Source organism: Patella vulgata, chromosome 6 (genome assembly GCF_932274485.2).
Source record: "Patella vulgata chromosome 6, xgPatVulg1.2, whole genome shotgun sequence".
NCBI classification, from domain to species: domain Eukaryota; kingdom Metazoa; phylum Mollusca; class Gastropoda; family Patellidae; genus Patella; species Patella vulgata.
Window position 1 is genome coordinate 62429260 of NC_065884.2, and position 20782 is coordinate 62450041.

Sequence of the window (20782 nt, forward strand, 5' to 3'; positions counted from 1 at the left end):
ATGTTTTTCTAACTGTGTTAGGGTGACCCACCATAAATAAATATCTCCATATATCTCGAAAATTTCGCCACAATATTTATATATATGCCAAGCCTCAAATCAGTTTCACACAATTATAGTCACTAAATAAACGATCATGTTGTACTTAATAAGCTATGACCATTAATCATCTATAAATAATAGACTGAAAACTGGTTCCATGTGTCGTCCATAACATCCAGACACTTTTGAGTAAAAGATAGGTTACGTGCCCTTGTTTTGAAATTAGTCTCGCTTAACCAGTCTATCTACCATTCTAGGGCTGATTGACAGGTCGGGATAATCCAGACTACTTTTTTACGAAACATAACAGAAAGCTAGAACAAGAAATTGAATTTAGAAATGAGCACGTTAGCTAGCTCAACAATTGTTTTAAGAAGCATGTAAAAGTAAAATGAAACTACTGCTAGTATCATGTTCCTGTCTAACCCGAGTGTTTCTGAGATATTATTTGTACTAAACCAAAAGATGCCGCTCTTAACGGTACAGTTAATGATAAAGCGATTTAAAAAATGAAACGAACGTAATTTCTAAATCTGCTGTAATAACCAAGAAGCTTAATTTTACTGCTATTCAAAATCGTCAACAATAATTTTTTTACGGTTGTAATAGTTGATAGATTTGTAGAGAATTGCACGTGCCATTGCTATTTATAGTATCATACTGTCAGAAAGTTGGCCTCGACACGGCGAATGTGCACGCTGCACTTTCGTACCTCTACCAGTTCCCGTGGTCGTAGGCACTTGAAATTTTCAGAGGATGTTAAGGGGGGCTAGCAATGACCACACACCAAATTTTACCGACCTTTTAATTTCTAACGAGAGAGAACTTCATCCGTTTGACGCCATTTGCTTTGTTTACTAATTAGACTTGAATAACAAGACACTAAGACGGAAACCGACTCGAATAACAAGACACTTAGACGGAAACCGACACACTGCACCAGCTGTAACCTTGATTCTGACCTTGAGTCCAAACGTCCCATCCATCTCGGGCCCTTTGCGTTTATGCTTGCCGTGGCCTTATTTCTAACTGTATTATCAAAGTTAATGTTCAAGGTTAAAGCAGAGACGACGTCCTCCAGAAAAGATAATTGGGTCAAAGTCGTAGGTCAAGGTCATCTTACAGAAAACTAAACTCGGACTTTTCAAAGTCAGTTTTGGGACATTTGAGCTTGACTTACGACCTTGACCTCGTAACCATTTTCGAAGGCTATCACCTTGGCTTGAACCATCGACGTTTACTTTGGTCCTGTCGCACACTTTTCGGTCAGAAAAGGGTCAAACGCAAAGGGCCCGTGTCCGAAATGAAGTCAATGGGCGTGGTCAATGTGAAAGGTCGCGGTGACCTCCACTAGTCACCTTTAACCATCCGTGACCTTGACTTTGACCTTGAGTCCAAACTTCCCATCCATCTCCGGCCCTTTTCGTTTATGCTTGCCGTAACCCTATTGCTTACTGTATTATCAAAGTTAATGCTTGAGGTGAAAGCAGAGACAACGTCCTTCAGAAAAGATAAAAAGGTCAAAGTCGTAGGTCAAGGTCATGTTACAGAAAACTAAACTCAAACTTTTCAAAGTCAGTTTTGGGACATTTCACCTTGACTTACGACCTTGACCCCGTAACCATTTTCGAAGGCTATCAACTTGGCTTGAATCATGGGTGTGTACCTTGGTCCAGTCGCACACTGCTCGGTCAGAAAACGGTCAAACGCAGAGGGGCCCGTGCCCGAAAGGAAGTCAATGGGCGTGGTCAATGTGAAAGTTCGTGGTGACCTCCACTAGTCACCTTTAACCATCCGTGACCTCGACTTCGACCTTGAGTCCAAACTTCCCATCCATCTCGGGCCCTTTTCGTTTATGCTTGCCGTGACCCTATTTCTTACTGTATTATCAAAGTTAATGCTTGAGGTGAAAGCAGAGACAAAGTCCTTCAGAAAAGATAAAAAGGTCAAAGTCGTAGGTCAAGGTCATGTTACAGAAAACTAAACTCAAACTTTTCAAAGTCAGTTTTGGGACATTTCACCTTGACTTACGACCTTGACCCCGTAACCATTTTCGAAGGCTATCAACTTGGCTTGAATCATGGGTGTGTACCTTGGTCCTGTCGCACACTGCTCGGTCAGAAAACGGTCAAACGCAGAGGGGCCCGTGCCCGAAAGGAAGTCAATGGGCGTGGTCAATGTAAAAGTTCGTGGTGACCTCCACTAGTCACCTTTAACCATCCGTGACCTCGACTTCGACCTTGAGTCCAAACTTCCCATCCATCTCGGGCCCTTTTCGTTTATGCTTGCCGTGACCCTATTTCTTACTGTATTATCAAAGTTAATGCTTGAGGTGAAAGCAGAGACAAAGTCCTTCAGAAAAGATAATTGGGTCAAAGTCGTAGGTCAAGGTCATGTTACAGAAAACTGAACTCAAACTTTTCAAAGTCAGTTTTGGGACATTTGACCATGACTTACGACCTTGATCCCATAACCATTTTCAAAGCCCATAATCTTGGCTTGAACCATCGACGTTTACCCTGGCCCTGTCGCACACTGCTCGGTCAGAAAACGGTCAAACGCAGAGGGGCCCGTGTCCGAAAGGAAGTCAAAGGGCGTGGTCAATGTGAAAGTTCGTGGTGACCTCCACTAGTCACCTTTAACCATCCGTGACCTTGACTTCGACCTTGAGTCCAAACTTCCCATCCATCTCGGGCCCTTTTCGTTTATGCTTGCCGTGACCCTATTTCTTACTGTATTATCAAAGTTAATGCTTGAGGTGAAAGCAGAGACAAAGTCCTTCAGAAAAGATAAAAAGGTCATGTTATAGAAAACTGAACTCAAACTTTTCAAGGTCAGTTTTGGGACATTTGACCTTGACTTACGAGCTTGACCCGTAACCAGTTTCAAAGCCCATCATCTTGGCTTGAACCGACGACGTTAACCCTGGCCCTGTCCCAAAAATGACTTTGAAAAGTTTGAGTTTAGTTTTCTGTAACATGACCTTGACCTACGACTTTGACCCAATTATCTTTTCTGAATGACGCCGTCTCTGCTTTCACCTCGAACATTAACTTTGATAATACAGTAAGAAATAAGGTCACGGCACGCATAAACGCAAAGGGCCCGAGATGGATGGGAAGTTCGGACTCTAGGTCTGGGTCAAGGTCACGGATGGTTAACGGTGACTAGTGGAGGTCACCACGACCTTTCACATTGACCACGCCCATTGACTTCCTTTCCGACACGGGCCCCTCTCCGTTTGACCCTTTTCTGACCGAGCAGTGTGTGACAGAACCAAGGTAAACGTCCATGATTCAAGCCAAGGTGACAGCCTTCGAAAATGGTTACGGGGTCAAGGTTGTAAGTCAAGGTCAAATGTCCAAAAAATGACTTTGAAAAGTTTGAGTTTAGTTTTCTGTAACATGACCTTGACCTACGACTTTGACCCAATTATCTTTTCTGAAGGACGTCGTCTCTGCTTTCACCTCGAACATTAACTTTAAAAATACAGTAAGAAATAAGGCCACGGCAATCATAAACGCAAAGGCCCTGATATGGATGGGAAGTTAAGACTCAAGGTCAAAATCAAGGTCACGGCAATATTCACACCTAAAGGCCAATCCACTGATCAACACCAAATAGTATTTTATAGAACATGGTGGCTTCGCGCAAAAATTAAAGTATACGAAAATTTTATTAATTTTTATGAACTGCAGAGATAGGCAGCTAGTGCAGTGTGTCGGTTTCCGTCTTAGTGTCTTGTTATTCGAGTCTAAATAGTAAACAAAGCAAATGGCGTCAAACAGATGAAGTTCTCTCTCGTTAGAAATTAAAAGGTCGGTAAAATAAAAAGTTATTGATCGATTCGGCTGAAATTTGGTGTGTGGTCATTGCTATTCCCCCTTAACATCCTTTAATGATTTCAAGTTCCTATGACCACGGGAACTGGTAGAGGTACGAAAGTGCAATAGCGCCCGATTGAACGATGTCACCAATGTGGAACAGACGACAGGGCCGACAGGGGCGGTTCTTTATTCGAAACTATAACTATGCATTCAAAATTATGTTAACGACATGAACACCAGAAATGGTGAATTCAAGACACATAAAAATAACAAAGAAAGCAAACTATTAAAAGTTGTATTAAAATTTAGCATAAAACAATATGTTAGTGTTAACTTCCGTAAAAAATTATTGATGCTCCCCATGCAACTTTCTGGTAGTAGGAATGACTTTCCTCGAAGGGTAGCCTCGGTCATCCAAACCCGTTAGTCGAGGGAGCTATTGCGGAGGAGCCATATTGTCTGGATGACCGAGACTACTTGAAGGGAGGTTTTGTTTTTATGACGCAAGCTTCGGCTAAATTCGGAACCACGCCTTGATGGATGTGACATGTGGAGAAATTACATTGGAAGAAAATACCGATGTCGAAGTTACATATGTCGATTATGCACTAGTAGAAATTACAACAGTTGAAAGATCAGATGTAGAAAATACAAACGTTACAAGGCGCATTTGTACATGTGTTTTTTCGTTAGTGGACAATACTTTTCTATTTTGTAAAATCGAACATGGAAAAATCATCAAAACAACACTTTCATATGCTGACATAGTAACTTCTACTCGTGTTTACATGTCTTTTAATGTGGCGTCGATCCCCTTCCATATAGGTTCGTCCAAGTTGGAGACAACGTTCAGGTTTGTCTATGGGGTTGGGGGGGGGGGATAGAACAGACGATTATAAATAGATACCGCAAGTCACGTGATGCGCACTACTCTTATGCACAATTGTACTTTGAAACTCGGCCATGATTAATACAATTGCAGCAAGCAAGTTGATCATTGTCGCCATATTTGACCTATTTCTCTATTGGTTGTATATGCATTAAGGCGTGGATCTAACCAACCCATTATTGAGCCGAGAGATTTATGAAATGAAATTGGGGTTTAATGACCCGCATTCCTTCACTATTCAGGCTAATGAACACGAGGCGTTCAAGCCAGCTCTTTATTCACAGAGCCGCCTGGCTCCCCTGAGAGACTTTCACTGACAACTAGTCATTGTCGAGACTAATGATTTTTATCGCCGCTGTTGATCAATATATATATTAAATAATAGCCCGAATTTAAGTATACCAAAAGTTAAAGAAATATAACCAGTTTTTGAGCCATTCAGATATGACTACCAAAATTGTAATCAGCGCGCATGTTTTTTTAGGCTAAAGTCTAACCATAAAACTTAGTGTCCATACATAATAAATATTTTATTCCATTAATCAATTCCATTCCGCCATTGGTTTGTCTTAAACTCGTCATTTGTGTTCATGGGCATCACGGTCGAGATGGCAACGTTATATGTTTTATTCGTCTAATTTACTATAAAACATCATTCGGTTTGCCTCACGGGTTAACGGCTTTATTCACTGAGATGGTTCCTTTACTTATAGTTTATTTTTCGAATTGCTTTTTGTATTTATTTAAATGGAAATATTTAGCACCTTCTTGTTAAACCGTTGAAAGATTTAAAGTTTGGATTAATGTTAAGAGAGTGTGGGTCAAAGATGCCGCTGGCAGAGTGTGTATAGGGTGTTAAAGTTTAAAAGTTATTCCCTACAAGGTGGTTCTACGGTTCTTACCATAGAATTCAGCTGTGAAATAACACAGTTTCTTTCATTATGTGTACAACAATAAAACTAGTTCAATTGCAAGTTGTCTAAACCACGGTGCTGTGCATCTAAATGTTTCGACGACCCACCAATCAGTAGTTGCATGATGATTAAATTTATTGGACATGGAATGTGAAAATGCTTTGGAACTTTCAACTGTAACACGTTGCAATAATAACTCAATATAAGCCAAAAGGATCCGCCTTGTTCATTTATAGTCCGGCCCTGTCTTCAGTATTAAAATATAAAATTGAACACAAAGTATATTTAGTAATCCGTATTGTAGTAATGGCAATCACGGCTTGTGTTTCTTTGTTTTGTTTTTTGTTGTTTGGTTTTTTTTTGCAAAATATAAAATAATTACGATATGTCGTTTAACACTCACAACAACATATTTGGTTACCGGCCATTCAGCCATTCAGGTCGTACATGTGTCAAGTATACAGTCATATATACAAACGCCTAACTATAGAAGCCCACCATTCTTAATTTCTACTTTTCGCCCTCCAAAACACGAAAGTCGAAAAGTAGCAGTTACGACAAAATGTGAGGCGACAGCAACGCTATACAAGCCAAAATCGACTCGAAAATAGGAAATCAAGAAATAATACACTGCGATAATAGCGCCCCTCGTTTTTTTTTCCTAATTTCTTATTTTCGACTTGCATTTTGGCTTGTATACCGTCTTGTTGACTTTCGACTTAGTCATATTTTTGTATTTATTGATGTCAGTAAGATGTTACTATGGAGAACGTAAATTTCAGATTATACATTCCAGACTTCGTAATTGTAAAAGTGCTCTAAACTTCCATAGATTTTTAATGCATATTTCACATAACCCGACATGCAGTTGTGGTCATACTCAAGAAGACAGCGACCATTATTTTCTGCACTGCCCAAATTATTCGTCTCAGCGTATCTCAACATTAAATACCCTCCCATTTAAATCCATAAATACAAAAGCGTTCCTATATGGCGATACCAACGAAAGTAACCCGTTCAACAAAGTGAGTTTTAGTAAAGTTCACAAGTATTTAAAACTAAACAAGCGCTTTGAATAGATAAGGTAATTGTCAGGCGACGATGATTGGTGTTAAATAGTGATGATGACGATGATGATGACCATGAAGATGATTTATTTATATATTTATTTATATACTAGAAGAATGCCCGGCTTCGCTCGGGGGTCATAACTCCGAAACCGGAAGTGGTAGACTAACGCCACCTGGCCTATGTTACTCCCCGGTCCGAGCTACCCCTATACCCCAAATTTCAGACTCGGAAATGACAACGTGAATGATGGATCAGTCGAACGACAGAGTGAATGACAGGAGTTTTCCAGTCGAATAATAAAGATAATGGCAACTCTGGTCATAGCATATCTGTTTATAATATATTTCATATAAATGTTTATACACGTATTTGAAAAATACATTTAGGTCTACGTGTAATGTTGAATGTATAAATTCGGAAATGTTTTGATCTCTTGAACTGTATTATTTAAAATACACGATTAACGTATTAAATTGTAAATAATGAATCAAGCCAAGACATGTATTAAATGTTTTATTGAATTGGAATAGAAACTGAAAACAGATTAACACCCTGTGTGAGATATTTCATTCAAATATTGTGAAAGGGTTGGTAATAAATTTAAAATTGTCATTGTGTCATTTTAATAACATTGAATCGTCCTATTCTGTTACGTAGTCGTCTCAACATATTGTTGTCATGGGTTACTTCTGCTAAACAACTCAATAGAAACGAGTAAACTATTATAAACGAAATTATGTCTAAAGAGTTCTTCATGACATGTATTGACTGTAAGACACAAAGCGTACAGGATCTAAGTGTGATGTTAAAGGTCAACACGCAAATATTGAAATTGGGTATGTTCGTGGATTGACTTATAGAATGTTGTTAATATTTCCATTTAAATAAATACAAAAAGCAATTCGAAAAATAAACTATAAGTAAAGGAACCATCTCAGTGAATAAAGCTATTAATATGCCGTTAACCCGTGAGGCATATAACAACTCTTCCAGATCCTAGTGTAGTAAAGACAAGTAAAACGAAATTTTGAACTACAAAAAAACGAAACGAAATAGGATCTGTGTTTTAATCAGATTGATCCGAATCATGTTCCGTCTTACCATATTTGTACACTTTAAATGCCGAAATTATCAATCTTCTGAAATTGGTATGGGATGTACACAGTGCCGGATCTTAGGGGAAGGGGCGCGGCTAAGTGAAACAAATGACCCTGCTCTCTACCGCTATTTGGGTTAAGTCAGCTGCATTCGACAGAACCCCTTTTACACATTAAAGGGCTCGAAGGGCGGGGTTTAACGTCCACTCAACACAAACTAGGTCATTTCGGTTCGAACACATGGTTCAATTTTATTTCAATAATTCGCTTGCGCGTAAGGTTCTTTAGCAGTGGGAGGAAACCGGAGAACCCCGACGAAAAGGTTGGACAGGCGACGTACAACCTGGGAATCGAAAACACGCCAGTTGACTCAATGACAGACCTTATGATACAACGCGCAAGCGCTAACCCACACCCGCCAACCCAATCCGGAGGTCCCATGTTCGATCATTGCGTTGGCAGAGAAAGTTCCGGCGTGGTTCCACCTTGTCAGTGATGCAGGACGGAGAACCTGCCAAGGGACAACGTATAATGATTCCGATGGGACGAACAACCGAGGTCCCGTGTACACATTGGCGTGCACATATATGAACCCTTGACAGTTGGAATTTGATATAAGAGTAGACCGTTGTACCGCTGAGAGGGCAAAATTTCCCTAATAACACACTCTATGGCGTATGCCCGTCTTCATTAGCCCAGTCGGAGCAGAGCAGTAGGGCGTTAAACTCCATTACGTTTCATGTAAATAATTCATATATGACATTAACTCTAAACTTCGGATCAGAGCAATCTAAATATCACATACCTCTATTGCATTTTGTTTAGTAATATAGTTGCAAACGGTGGTTATTAAATTAGCTAATGAATGCCCATAAAACCATGTTCTTCCATCAGATAAATTTGTTTTGTAACTGAGATTACTAAAGGAAGGATGTCCATATGTTCAATATAAAAATCATGAAGGTGGGTTTAATTTCTATTCAGTAAAAATATAATTGTTTTATTGAACTATAATAAGATGATATAAGAATAGAATTGTGTTTTTTTTCATGCCAGTTAGAAGACATATGTTCATATTGTTAATAATCGTAGGTCAATCCGTAGGTCCATAACATGACATAGACATAAAACTACATGTACTTGTGTTTATAAATACATGTAGTAATATTCTGTACCTCCAATCATGCTCGGATTGCAGAGTAAGTGAACACCAGCACTGGTGGACGACCTTTCATCTGTACGCAATAACTGAGACAACTATATTATCCAGCCATCCCTGATATATAAAAGATTTTATTTTCAATTTACGATTACAAATATTCTAAGGGGTTTGGGTTAAATCCCAATTTCATTTCTAAATATATCACCTGTAAGTAGCCGATTGCTCGGATTTTAAACAAGAAGGGAGGTCGGTCTAGAATTATTTCAAATTATAATATTATTTTAAATCATTTTCATTTATTTTCTTGGTGACAGCGATTTCGCCTCTTGAACAGTTGAAAACTGATAATTAAAGCAAATATTTATCTTATTTTTCTTCAGAAAGCTGTGCAAATCTTAGTTTATATTGTCGTCGTTACCTTGCCAGGAATCGTTTCTCCTGACGAGGTGGGTCTTCTCTTGCTGTGCCCACATTGTCTTGAACATGAAGGTCACGTACTTGGAGGACTGGAATGTCTTCGTTGTATGTGTGATGAGGAATGTCTGTTTTACGGAGATTGTTGTGTTGATATAAAGGTTAATAACGGCCTTCACACACAGGAAATACAGTCGGATTTCACGTGCATCGCAACACCCAGCGATTCAAAATACCGATTTAAGGACCTATCACAGGGTGATGGTTTCTATATGGTTGCTAACTATAAACGTCAAGATGGACTTCTAGAAAACTGTGACCATACGGTCCTACCTGTTTCCTTTCCCAAAACTGGCAAAACATACATTAACAACCAATGTGCATTTCTTAACAAAAAAACTTAAGACCTGCAGAAATTAGGGGGTATAAATTAGGGTATAGAGGCGAGTTTGATCAGAGCTCACCCAGAAATTCCTAGCAGCCATTATCATTGAGAACGAGGAACCATGAAAGCCATTACAACTTAGAAATAAAGTTGTGGAACTATTTTATGCTGTAGTCTTGTTAAAGATCACCAGACAGTAAAAACAAGAAGAAGAAGTCCTATAGTACTACAGTATTCATTTGGAGCCGTGAATCCAGGAATAGGTTGAATTAGCCAAATTTTTTGTGAGTATCCCTTTTTCACTAATTTCTATCTGTAATAATTGCTGAGGAATTTTATAGAAATTTAGGTGCCCAGTTGATAGGCTTGTCTTCCTCTATTTCCACAAATTCGGTAGCGAATATAATTGAACCATATGAGGGAATCCAAAGCAATTTAAAGAATGGATTAAAAATATTGAAAAATATTGTGTTTTGGCCACAGTACCTGAGGATCGGGTAAAGTTAGTTGCATGTCAATCTAGTAGTGCGGTTGTGGGTCATTTTATTCAAAGAAAAATGATAGCAGACGCGAATGTAACGTGGGATGCTTTAAAACAAGATTTAATGGAGCTAAATCGCTAATATTTGGGACCTAGAAATTGACACAAATGGACTGAAACGCATTATAATAATGTAAAAAGTGTATAAACTAATTTACATTCAATCGTTTCTGTTTTACTGTAATTTCTAATCAGTTATTTCGGCGATATATGCTAGAAGTCTCAATCGAATGGCAATCTCTAGCGTCTGGTTATTCCTTTCTACACCGATAGTATTTATTGTGCATGCTTTCCAAATGAAAATATAGCGTCACCGTTTGACATGACTTGTGGAATATGTCTAGCCTTTTTCTTCGAGTCCCTTGTTACAAATGGCACTGAAACGCATTATGGTACACGATTCGGGTACCAATGGTAAAATGTTCATTTTGTCTTAAATATTGGATATCAGAAGCCTATCTTTTTCCGGTAAGATCACAACATCAATGTTGATTTAAATTGACAAATAATTCGTGTTTTCACTGACGAAGATTTTGGACGATACTGAGTTAGAGACTTAGCTACTTTAATTGGTACTTTTTCGGAAATTACGGGTACACAACAGGCATTGGCCATATTAACAAAAATCAAACAGAAACCCGAAGAAAACGTGTAAGTTTTTGGTGAAAATTTTTTATCATTAGCTGTTGAAGCATTTCCAGGTTATGCCGGACAGCCGGAATTTGACAGACAATTAATTAATTTCTTTGTAGATGGACTTCAGCACGAATATATCAAAACAAAAATTTTACGTGAAGATCCGCAGACTTTTGCCGCAACTGTAGAATTGGCTAGGCAAGAACAAAATATAAGGAAAAGATTCGCGTTAAGATTAGGAGGGCAACAAGAACGAATATATACCAATAGCGAAAATGAACCTATGGATATCGATTATGTAAGAAATCGCACGTGTGGAATATGTTTTCGTCGTGGTCGTGAATGTCGACAAAGGCGAGAGGTAAACGAGGTTAAGGCGAGTTTTCAGGGAAATTAGACTTGTTGGTTTTGCGGCATAGACGGACATTTAAAACGTGACTGTAGGAAACTTACTGACTATCTTAAATCAAATCCAAAATTTAAGCCTAAAACACTACGGAAACGGGAAAACTAAGATACTCTTTCCGAGGGGCCTACGGAAGGAGTAGATATCAAAGGCCTTTATCTGGCATAAATATTTCTGGCTCTTTTAGTTTGTGTTTGATTAAAATAGAAAAACGAAATTTTCAATCATTAGTTGACACCGGGGCTCAAGTATCTTTAATTAGTAAGGAGATGTATGATTCTTTAAAATATAAACCAAAACTGGACAAAAGTAAAATTATATTACAGTCAGTAAATGGTATTGAACTTAAATTGGTAGGTTCTGCACACTTGGAATTTCAAATTAAGGGTAAAAATTAAAGACATGTGTTTCATGTTGTTTCAAATATGAATAGAAACGTAATTTTAGGTCGAGATTTTCTTGTTTCTCATGGCTGTAGGCTTTTCTTTGATTTAGGATGTATGAAAATTGGTAAAATGTATGTTTCCTTGGATAATGACGCACTAATATCTTCTGTTTTGCGAGTAGCAAACGAAGTAATTTTAAAACCTCAGACAAGGTTTGTCATTAATGTGAAATTGAAGAAACATGTTACGATAGTTGGCAAGATTTAATCATAGCTGAACAAGCACGTACAGGGGGATGGATTCAGGGGGGGGGGGGGGGCTGCTCAGCCACATAATTGAATCACAATGTCATTGTATTAATTCATAATAAAAATTGACGTCAAACGAGATGTTGAATGTCTCTGTTTAAAAAGCTCAATGTGTATGTATATTCGCCAAAATGACGATAGAGGCAATGCGGGGGGGGGGGGATACATTGTCTCGGGACCTTGGCAAACCCCCTCCTGCAAAAATTCCTGGATCCGCCCCTGAAGTAAAGGGTTTGTGAGTAGTGAACCAGGACTTATGGTCAACAATTCATTGTTCAGCATGAAACGTGCTAAAAGTTTAGAAGAACCCCAGTTTTTATTGTAAACAGTACGAACAAAACGTTTGGTCGCGTTGTTGAGGCGATTGACAGTACGATAGCGTCGGTAGATCAGGTTTTACGGGGGACTTCGCAGTGTACTGATGCTAATTTAAATGAAATATTTGCTAAGAATAATGTGCCAGAAACGGAACGCGTTAAGTTATTTAATCTTTTGAAGAAAAATCATGATTTATTTGCTGTAAGTGACTCGGAGTTAGGACATGCTGATACTGTAAAAATGACTATTGACACGGGTAACCATTTCCCAATCAAACAACGGGTATATCGTACTCCGTTAACGTCTAGACCTATTGTTGATACGGCAATTGATGAGATGTTACGTAATAATATAATAAAAGAGAGTAATAGTCCTTGGTCGTTTCCTATTGTCTTAGTGAACAAGAAAGGTGGAACAAAAAGATTTTGCGTTGATTTCGGGAGCTTAATAAAATTACTAAAACTGTTAGTTGGCCCCGTCCATTGATTGAGGACATGTTAGGGAGATTAGATAAGTCAGAATACTTCACAATCATATATAGATATAAAAGAAACTTACAATAGTCTCAAATCATCCATCAAATATACATACAATACAAAACTTAAAGACATATACTGGTCCCTAATTGACTTATTACAGACACAACCAAAAATAAATAAACAATTACCTCATGTTGACTTTTCAAAAGTCTGGACAAACCTCTATAAATGCTCCTCCTTATCTGAAAAAGAAAAGGATTTCATGTATACAATCATCAATAATGCAGTACTAACAAAAGACATTATGCTATACAGAAATATATACACTATCAACTATAAATGCCACTATTGTAACCGAGCAACTGAATCTTACCATCATTTATTTCTGAATTGCCCCAAATTAAAATTCTATAAATGTTTCATTACTACACATATAAACAACATTCATCTCACCAAAGAATTCAAAATCAACAACAATACAATCCATCTACACAATATAAAATCTAAATACATTCATGATATATACCTATACCTGTCGATCATATGGTCTAACCGAACACACCCTCTATCCACCAATATTTCACAAGAGCTTATATACCAATTCTATACAAAAAGAAAACAAAAATAAAGATTACTCTCTTAAGCTCGAGTCTTCACTACCTTATGACCCTCCTTAAGCCTATGAAATATTGACTTTGCTACTATAATAAGTAGCTACAACCATAGACATCTTCTTATAATTCTTTCGTATATGAGCACTCTTTGAAAAAAAAAAAAAAAAAAAGGATATTGGCAAGTTTTGGTAGATGAAACAGATAAGGAAAAGGCAGCGTTCGTATGCCATAGAGGTTTGTTTGAATTTAATGTAATGCCATTTAGAATTAATAATTGTCCAAGCATTTTCTCGCATTTAATGGCACGCGTTCTTAAAGGACTTGACGATTTTGCAATAGCATATATTGACGATATATTAATTTATTCTCGTTCGAAGCGAGAACATTATTAACAAATTAAGCTTGTATATAATAGGTTGAGACAGCATGGGTTGAAATTAAAACCATCTAAATGTAATTTTTTTCAACACGAAACTAAATATTTAGGCTTTGTGATCACTCCTAGGGGGTATGGATCAACCTCGTACGGTAAAAGAAGTTAGGAGTTTTATGGGAATGTGTAGTTATTATAGACGCTTCATTCCGAATTTTTCTAAAATTGCTGAACCTTTAATTAAATTAACGAAAAAATATGCAAAATTTAATGTCAAGCTGCTTTTGAATTTTTAAAAGAAAGTTTAACGACGATTTCGTTATTAGCTTACACGGATCCTAATTTAGCGTATATACTTTATACTGATGCAAGCGATACATCTATAGGCGCAGCGTTAGTGCAGGTACATGAAGATGAAAACGGAGAAAAAGTCGAACGACCAAGTTACTTTTATTCACACAAGTTGTCGAAGTCACAAGTGAAGTGGAGTGTGGTAGAGCGTTAGGCTTATGCAATCCATTACGCGTTACAAAAATTGGATTATTATGTACATAATGCCAAATTTACGATTCGAACTGATCATAAACCTTTGCAATATCTGTTGGAATCGCCAATACAAAATAAGAAAATACAGCTATGGGCATTAGGAATCGCGGGTTTTAATTGTACGATTGAATATGTGCCCGGAAAACAAAATTCTAAAGCTGATCTTCTCTCTAGAGTTCCGTCAAAACAAGTAGCAAATGATAATAACGTTTCCGGTGAAACAATCGAACCACGCACAAGTGATAATATGTTTGAGATTAGTGCATTCAATTCAAATGAATTTGATCATTATACTTATGCGAAAAGTACTGTTGCGGATAAAGATTTGCCGGATAAAATAGATTTAAATGTGGATAATTGTGACATAGAAAAAGAACAAAGTGACGATCCGTAAATTGTAACTATTATTAAACATTTAAAATCAAATACAGGTGGTAATAAGACAAAAAATAGATTTCTTCTTATAGACAAAGTATTATATTTCATCTCAAATCCTGATGATAATCCGACACTGGGGTTATACATACCTCAACACCGTCAAAATACTGTTAGGCGTGGATAAAACACATGATACCATAAAGACATTATTATTTCCCAAACATGTGTGTCCGCATTCATAACCATGTAAATGAATGTGTGTTATGTCAGTCGAGGTCTTTAACTAAACAAAATCCACCTATGCAGTTCTATGATATACAACCTAATGTTAGAGCGAAGATAGGGTTAGACTTATCGGTACCATAATTCACAACTCTTCCGGGGAACAAATATATAATTAGTTTTATTTGTCATTTTTCTGGTTATGGGATGGCCTTTGCAGTCAAAAGTAAATATGCAGAGAATGTCGTCCATTTACTGTTAGAAGAAATCTCCCCTCGATATGGTGCTCCGTTAGAATTGGTTACAGACAACGGTAGTGAGAATGTAAATAGAATAATGAAGAATACACTTAAGGAATTAAATATTAAACATGTCCTTACCTCATTCTACCACCCGGAAAGCCATAGTAGGGTTGAGCGCTTCCACAGAACGCTCCATGACTTATTATCTAAGAAGATCGCAGAAAGTTATAACACTTGGGATTTATACTTAAATCAAACTTTGGCCGCTTTTCGATTTAATGTCAATGAATCTACAAAGTTTTCTCCTTTTTACTTGTTGTATAATCGCGATCCTGTATTGCCATTGGACAACATTTTGAAACCTCGACGGAAATACTTGGGAACAGATCCTCACGAAATAGCGTTGCAAAATCTGCATCAGGCTTTTCTTTTGGTTCACAAGAGGTCAAAGAAAACGCAGCGTAAAAACGCTGAATATGTGAACAAAAAGGCAACTAATACCCTTTTTTAAGGTGGGTGATCCGGTGTATTACAAAAACCATCTTCAGAAACATAAATTACAGGAAAGATGGAAATGAAATGAAATGAAATGGGGTTTAACGTCCTATTGTTCTGCTCCTAACCTGGGCTAATGAAGACGAGCATACGCCATACAGTGTGCTATGAAGGGAATTGTGCCCGGGCAGCAGCGCTAAGGCTTACTCTTATATCGAATTCCAACTGCCTAGGGATCTTTTACTTGCACGCCAATGTGTACACGGGGCCTCGGTTTTTCGTCCCATCCGAACGACTAGACAGCTGTCCTTGTCAGGCCCTCCTTCCTGCATCACTGATAAGGGGAAACCATGCCGGAAAATCGGGATGAACTTTCTCGGCCAATGCAGGGATCGAACACCCGACCTCCAGGCTAGCGAGCCAGCGTCTTACCCACTTAGCCACGTGATCCCCCAGGAAAGATGGAATCCATATTATCGGATAATTGAACAAGCGTCACCGGTCTCCTTTATAATACATAATCAACTAACAGGCCGGACTACACGGTCGAATGCACAAGATCTGCGTTTAGCAAAACTTGATAATTTGCAAATTCCGGAAAAACAATCCGATAAGGAAAAGCGGAATACGTGGAAGATCCATCGAGCTCCGATTCTAGCTCAGAAAACGAAACCAGTGAGTCCGATGAGGGTGTACCGTTGGCTCAACTGGCTACACGATTGAGGCGGGAAAGATCGGATAGCGCATCAGACGAGGAAGATATTCCGTAAATGGAATTGTCCATGAAAATGTAAAGGAAACGAATAGTTTGCCATCATGTAGAAGTGATACCTCTGATGATGAACGCAACATGGATGTGGATGTCCTTGAGTGCGATATAGAGAGCGATTGTAAATCAAAATCTGAAAAATCGCCGAACAAAAAGACGAAAAAGTTGTTAAAACTTATTGCCAGTTTACTAGGAGTATTTGATTTGTTTTACGTTAATGATTAATTAACTGAAGCGATTTTAGTTAAGGATGCCAAAAACAGTTAGTTGTGTTACTTCGTGGACTTACCAGACTCACGATTTCCCCTGATTAAAGTGTTACTACGTTGTGTAGACTGTATTTTTGTTTCATAAAACTATCAAATCATTCAAAAAAAGAAAGCTTAAAGGAGCTAAATCGCTAACATTTGGGACCTAGAAATTGACACAAGTGGGTCGCAACTCGTATAATACTGTAATATGAATGTATATAAACTGAAATACATTGAATGGTGTCCGTTTTTACTCTAATTTCAAATCAGTCATGTTCCGCGAAATAAGCCAGCAGTCTCAATCGAATGCAAATTTCTAGCGCCTGGTTATTCCAGTCTACATACGCCGTTTGGTTTGGTGCAATATGTCTAGCCTAGTTCCTCGAGTCTCTTGCTAGAACTGGGGCTGAAACCCATTATGGTACACGATTCGTGTACCAATGGTAAAATGTTTATTTTGTCTTAAATATTGGATATCAGAAGCCTATCTTTTTCTGGTAAGATCACAACATCAATGTTGATTTAAATTGACAAATAATTTGTGTATTCAATGTTGAAGATTTTGGATGATATTGAGTTAGAGACTTAGCTACTTTAAGACACTCTGTGGGAATTTCTACACAATTACTAAATTACCACCAAAATTAGAACATTTAAGAGAAATTTCTTTGGAAAGTTTAATTTATAAATTGGATAACTTATGAGGCAATTAAAGAAAGACAAAGCCTGACCATTTTGGTATTATGTATTAATAATTATTGGTTCAACACTGGTAATTCTTATTGGCTTTATATGTTGCTATAAACGCAACTCCAAATTAAAAATTTTCTTAAGCCATTGTTTTGGAATGAAAAATTGTGAAATCGTCCCAAGATCAGTGCAAGAGACGAAATGGCTCTATCTAGAAAGGGCGAGTTAACTGATGAAGATGCATTAGCAACCATCCAGCCACAGGCTACCATTATCCAATCAACGCCCGAACGTACTGGTAATAGGATTCCGAAGGAAAGGAAATTACCGGAGAAGTAACCTCAAGACGTCATCGTACCTGATTTACGGGAGTTGTTCTGTGTGACTTCATAAGAAGTGTTGTGTTAAACAGTCATGCACTGAATGTGTGTATGTTATATAACTCTATGTGTTATGGGTGAATAACCCACTAATCAGTGAATCTTTGTGCGTGTATGTCGACAGCTTATATAGTATTGCGCTTATATAATATATCCTTATTATGCTTATATCTATATAGACATATCTATTCAGAGTGTTTTCTGTGTTCGGGGGCTTACGGTGGCTAAGTGGGTTAGACGCTGGCTCGCTAGCTTGGAGGTCGGGTGTTCGATCCCTGCATTGGCAGAGAAAGTTCATCCAGATTTTCCGGCGTGGTTTCCCCTTGTCAGTGATACAGGACGGAGGGCCTGACAAGAACGGAGAGACGAAAAACCGAGGTCCCGTGTAGGCCGTAGTGCCGCTGTCCAGGCAAAATTTCCCTCATAGCACACTGTATGGCGTATGCCCGTCTTCATTAGCCTAGTTCAGAGCAGAACAGTAGGACGTTAAACCCCATTTCATTTCATTTCATTTCGTTTTCTGTGTTCAGTTCCAGTCAGTTATAGTAGACACGCGTAAGTCTACACGTTGAATGGTAGCTGTGTTGACTGTCAAACTGTCATTAACAATTAAACATGGTGTAACCTTTCACTTTTTGTGGTAACCAGAAGTCAAATATGTGACACTACACGCGGTGACTGAGTTTATATTATCAAACAAACTATGGAGATCAAACTCATTAGGTCAGATGTTGTTGAATGATATGTGCTGTAGCAGAACTTTTATTTCATAATCATTATCTATCTGTAAAGGAACGATTGTTAGTTTCCAGATTGTGAATAGGATTGGACGAACGTTTAAAAACAGTTATGTTTTGTGTTTTACCATATGAGTGTGAATCGTTATCAAGATTGACATTAGGACACTTCAAAAATCAAAAACTTTTGAATTTGACTTAGGTATTTTTTTAGGGTTTTTTTTCACGGTATTTAAATTAAAGTGAACTATTTTCGGAATTTCAAGTACAGTGATGAACTTTTATCATATATTGAAATATTTTATACATGAAATTTTATTATATTGATGTAATTTTATTTCCTTTGCAAGGCTTCTTCGTTCTCCAGTTTTCTTTTACTCCCCATAATACCTATATTTTTTATTCCATGTTGTTACTATATCATCAACATGTCTTAGCACTTTGGTCCTTGAGACAATTTTGGGTTTTTTGGTAAATTATTTCTTCACTCTGTCTATAGAGTCAAGTCTTACGTACTTAATGAACGAGAATATATAGTTATACATAAAAAAAAACAGTGAAATTTTGGTTAAATCATAATCATTGTCAAAATATCCATCAAATTCTGGCTGATTATTGACCCCTTGGTTGGTAGACCAAAATAGGTAATGTCTCCTATCTCTATGGTTTGAAATAAAGTGTTTCATTCCTTATATGGGATGAAAATTAACGTCACGGCTATCGAAAACGTGCAGAAATTAGGGGGTATAAATTAGGGTGTATAAATTAGGGTGTGGGAGCGAGCTGGATCAGAGCTTACCCAGAAATTCCTAGCTGCCATTATCATTGAGAACGAGGAACATTACAACTTAGAAATAAATTGTTTCAATGGCATTTAGTAATTGAACTAGAGTATACAGGTGAAAATTCTATGGAATACAATTACTGCTTTTTACTGAGCGACGTTTCGATCAGGCTTCTCTAGTCATTATCAAGCTATGATAAAAAATGAAAATATGACAGGACAATATATACATGTACACAACAATGCTCAGTTAATGCTGACAAACCAGGGACATCACTATAACATCCAGTCAAGTATCACTCAATATTTTAAATTGTCAGCCTTCAGGGGACATTGATCATTTGTGCAGTCATTGTTCTAAGGGTTTTTCGTATATCAGTAGAACCACTCGCATCAACATGCACATATCAATTATTTTTGTCATAACACCAATCAAATCTCATCTTCTTGGGATGTTGTCATTATCAAAACCTCATCAAATCGTTGTAAATACTCCACAACAATCTATTCTTTTATCATATGTGTTTATTTCAGTGAAAGGGGTCGTTGATAACATTTCATCAATTTTCATTTTCTTTCAACGTTTGTATTATTAAAACCCACTAATCATTGTGTATACTCCACAACAACTTATCCATTAATCAATTAGTCAATTTTTAGGTTAATTGGTATTATTACTTATTAGCGTTCAATTAAATCAGATTACCATTAGGTACACGTAATTAAGTTAGATCCCTGGTTTGTCAGCATTAACTGAGCATTGTTGTGTACATGTATATATTGTCCTGTCATATTTTCATTTTTTATCACAGCTTGATAATGACTAGAGAATCCTAGTCGAAACGTCGCTCAGTAAAAAGCAGTAATTGTATTCCATAGAATTGTGACCTGTAAACTTAGAAATAAAGTTGTGAAACTATTTTATGCTGTAGTCTTGTTAAAGATCACCAGAAAATAAACACAAGAGGAAGTCCTATAGTACTACACTCTAAACTGTGTTATAAATTATAGAATAAACCGTAAATCAATTGAACCCATTCATGCTTTTTGATATGGTTGGGCTATTTGAGGCGTCAGATAATCTAAAAATAGAAGTCGATAAGTGATAATGCGTCTCGAAAAATTCATTGATCTGTTATAGGACGGGAAAATTCTGTTATTAAAAACAACCGGCATGAAAATGACTACATAATAAATTGGAAGTTCTACAATATGGATCTTTTAGTGAAATGTTAGATTAATTTAAGTTTAAATATATCCTTTGTGTTTGAATTACCTCTAAATGGTTCGTTGTGTCGTTTTATGTATCAATCTGGAAATCTCTATTTTATAGCTATTGTTCTTGAAAGTCTTTTTAGTTATATTTCAGTTCTAGAAAAATGAGTTGTTACTCAATTTATAATAACTGAAACGTTTTGTTATCACC